This window comes from Rhyacophila brunnea, unplaced genomic scaffold (genome assembly GCF_057557595.1).
Source record: "Rhyacophila brunnea isolate RB1 unplaced genomic scaffold, BYU_Rbru_1.0 scaffold_110, whole genome shotgun sequence".
Lineage (NCBI taxonomy): Eukaryota > Metazoa > Arthropoda > Insecta > Trichoptera > Rhyacophilidae > Rhyacophila > Rhyacophila brunnea.
The window spans coordinates 797,697-802,459 of record NW_028232764.1 but is presented as its reverse complement, the minus strand read 5'-3'; positions in this window follow the sequence as shown (position 1 = coordinate 802,459).

The window sequence follows — 4,763 nt, the reverse complement described above, 5'->3', positions numbered from 1 at the left end:
TATTAGTAATTCATAAATTCTTGTAATATATATACATTAACCACCATAAAATTTTTTTCAACGTTTAATTGATATATTTTTAAAAAATAGCGCCTAAAAGCATAGAGATATAAGAGATCGAAATAATAAATTATAATCGCCAACTAATTATTTGCGTAAAACTATATATTTAAACAGTGAATTTTTATATATTTTATTTATTATAATTTTAAGTCTTGAAAATTTTGTATTCCTTTTAAAACCTATAAAAATAAATTTCATATTAGATAGTTATTTTTGTTTATTTTAAATATAAAAAATTTGATGGATATAAGATCGTCAACTTTATTTTTTTTTGACCCGAAATTAGAATATCATGTACGGCTAGATTTAAAAATAAGGCAAAATTTTTCTAAATTAATGAAAGTTTTAATATTAGACTCTTACATAAAAATAGCAAATTTTTTTTTGATCATTTTGAACCATTTAAATTGCATATTAACTATCAAAGGATAAAATTTTAGGTATTATATTAAAAATCAAAAATCTATGAGTCTTTTTTAACAATAATATTATAAATAAAAACGAAAGCAAATATTCATCATGTCGATACTTGCAATAATAATGTATTTTTGATTTGTTCGCGTAAAAATATATCAAAAATCACATAGCACAACAAAATGAGGCCGTTTTATCGTATTAAGTTAGTTCTTATAGGCTATACTATTTTTTTTAGAATTATATTAGAAATTATTAGCAAAGATGCACCATAGTCAGGTATTTGCATCAATTTTTATGATTTTTACTATGTTAGACATCTGAGGAAACTAAAAATCAAGAGGGTATTTTTTAAAATATAATCACAGTGATAAACTATAATTTTTTAAGCATAAAAGACCAATTAACTATTATAAGTAAGTGTTTTTTAAACTAAGTAGAAGAAGCATTTATTTAATACATTTTTATTCGATAATGTTCAACAAAATTCCATCTTATTTTCTAAAACATGACTAAATCGAATTCAACCATTACTTTTAGAGCTCAATGGTAAAATTAATTTTTTCACAAAAATAAATTTTAAATTGAGATATTTCAATATTTAATTTTACAGTCTTCTGATGATAAAATTCACCAGAAAATTCACTAGAATAGGATAATAATCAAATTCACATAAGATACTTTATTTAACAATATACGCAAAATGTTAAACATCCCAGCTAAATATGTATATATATATTTTAGACTTAAAGTCGGTAACATAATGATAAAAAATCATATTTTTATAGGTACAACTATAAATAAGAGATAGAAAATATAAGAACATTTAAATTATTATACAAGATCAAGCGAGATAAGACAAATAACACTTATAAAGAATGAGTTATTTAAGAATAAATTTATATTTTATGAATATTTTTTTTCTATAATATAGACAAAGATAAAATTTTCTCTGCTATTAAACCAAAATCTTAACAGCCCAATGAAAATAAGTAAAATTTGCTATTTTATGACAAAAAAATTAGAAGTCTCGGTACAACAGTTTATATTATTTTTTAATTATAATTACGTTCTTTTTAAAACCTTCTTTTATACATATTATCCAGCAAAACCAATTAATTCAATTGTCTTTCTAAATTCTATTTTTGTGTGTAGTTCCCTGTTCAAATAGTATTTCTGACGTTTTAAACCCAACAAAAGCATATAAATATGTTTTTAATAGATTATAGTTGACAAAATAACTGTATACCGAATTTATTGACACTTTCCAGAAAGATTTATATGAAAATGCAAATTTACAATTCATAGAATTATTAATTACAAAAAAGCAGATTTCAACAAAGAGCTATTGGTTATTTAACTCAAATAATATGGGGAAATAGAAAAAATACATATTAAAATATTCCGTATTTCTGCTTAATTGTTTTTTATGGCTTATAGAGATTTAAAGGGGAAATTAGATATTCTGATTATGGATTGGTTTCGGACATAAATGAAAAATAAATAATTATTTTCGATTATTTCCCGCGGAATAAATTTTTAAAGTTTACTTTGAAGCATTATTCGAATAAGTAAAGATCGATTAAAATTTTTAAGTAAATATCAGAGTGAATTGATTTTTTTTCAGGTTTGGATGTTCAAGTTTATATGGAGTAATTAATTTACGCAGCTTCTTAGGCCTGAATATCATTTTCTGTTAATTATGATCATAAAAAAAAAGAAAATCACATAAATGTGTATATTCGAATGACAGTAGTAAAAATTTAAAATACACATTTTAGTAAATATTTTATTTGAATGGATTCTAACAATTTAGATCAATTTATTTAAATTTATGCCAATATAAAAAATTAAGAAACTTACGCCATTTGGTATTTTTCACTTGTCAGCTAAATGTGTCATTTTTTTTTTGGTCATTAATATATAGCTGGGTTTTTTATTGTTCTTATCCTATTATAAGAATAAATGTGCATATTTCGTATGCAAAATTTTTTTAATACATTTTTTAAATTTAACATATATCATCTAAATTCTGTTTTCTCCATATTATATAAAGCATTAAGACCTTTATATCCTTCTTATTTCGATAAGCATATTTATCCCCCTTTTAACCTATTATTTTTGGTTTCAAAATTGTTCGTATGAACACCACTAACTGGATCTTATAAAAATTTACTATAGTATGGGGTTTTATATTCAGAATTATATTTTTGAATACGTTTATATATGATTTTCCGTCATCTGTATGATGATTAAAGCAGTATTTATGTATTTACGAAATATAATATTTCTAGTTTTGCAATAACTTTCCTTAAAATCAATTACAAACATTTTTTTATCATTTTCTCTTTCTATGTAAGAATGTCACATAAATATTCAACTCGATGTCTTTGATTGTATTTTATTTCACCCATTATTGTTTCATAAACTTCAAATATTACATCAGAACCTCCAATTACATCTATTACTCGTTTTACTTGCCTTCTAAATATTCTTCGCATTCTCTTAGTCAATCTACTTACAATTTTGGACTACATCCAACCCCACTCATAACTTCTGTTACTAGCTTGCTGTAAAAATATGGTAAAAAGAAAAAAGAAGCCTAGTAAATTTTTATGCGCCTTTTATGTAAATCATACTACTTCCTATTACTTTACGTAGGCTGCAGGTCACTTTTCTGCACCCATATTGCTTATTTTTCGCATCTAATATTGAATTGGACTGATATTGTGCACATTTGATTGATTTTGGAGTTATATAAATACCTTTTAGCCATATATGCTTCTGTTGCATTCGTCCATGCTTTCTTATATATTTCATTCATAATTTCATCAGAGCTTTTTATAATTATTTAATATAATTTATATAAGTTTCTAAAATCATTTTCAGGAAAATTTAAAAGCGGATTTGATCTCATTATTAGTTTTAAGCATAATATCAACATCGAATTTTATTTTTATTTGTGCGAAAATTTATATTTTAACCTAATACATGCAGAAAGTGAAACACAATTATTTTCCCCCATGGTCACGGTTTGTTATTTATGTGCAAGACACGCAAAATCAAATTCTTTACACGTACTTACGATGACCTTTATAATCTATTAGGCGATTTATATCCTCGCTCGTCAAAACCCATATGATCATAAATTTTTTTCCCAATCATCGTATTCTTCCGTTACATAGTATTAGTATTTCAAAAATTTAGGCTAATTATTTAATTTAAATAATAAATCTTAAAATTTACAGCATGTTTAAAAACCCAAGAAATTCATGATAATTTGATTGTTTTATAAATAATGCCACGAATCATACAAATTAATATAAAAAATATCAACGGTGTTGACAACCTAAATCGGGAAACAGCTAAAAGGAAACATTCCCATCATACCAATACTGGCTTCAATTACTTGCACTTGTGTTCGAGAATCGAGCCAAGTTTTTTTTAGCCCCACAATAAAATTTATGCTTGAAGTTGAGGGCTTTATTTTACTATGGGCTGGCCTAGCAGCGTTTTCTATATCCTTTGTACAGCAGCAATAATTACCAGTTTGGTGATTTATCAATGCCCTTGCGTAAGGAGGAATCTATCCCTCAATCATTTAAATGAAGATTCTATGTAGAATATTTACACTACTCAACCATCGCCACACCATAATTTATAATTTTATTTATTTGTGTCTTATAATTGGATTTTTGATGAACATTTATTTAATCGTAATTTTTTTTTTGGTTTTTTCTCCTTGGTTGGAAAAACTTTAGATCGCTCTATAAACAGATTTGATTTGTGCTTATTACAAAATGTTCATCTTTGATGCCATCCTTTGTGTATATCCACCTTTCAAGATATTTAATTCGTGTTTTTTTTCTCAATCATCTTGTTCTTGGATATGCTTCTGCTAGCATTCCTTGCTCCTTAATAATGACTAATGACATTTCAGTAAAACAACATTTCACTTTATGATTCATGACACCATATACAACGTAAATTTTTTTTCAAATATTTAAAATTGTTTAAGCAAAACTTAGTTTGCTTCATATGACAGACTAACTTAATGCTTTTTCAACTCTTGATCATGATAACTTTTCTCTGTACATATTTAACATTCAAGACTTTCCACAATTTAATTTTTGATGTGTAAGCTTTTGCTCCGCTCTGCATGGCAATCCAAATCCTTAATATAATATTTATGGATAAAAAATTCAAATATTATGTGTATTTAATGGTGAATGCAAAACATAAAATCACAAGCTGGAAATATAGCCACTGATAATTGCACAAATATA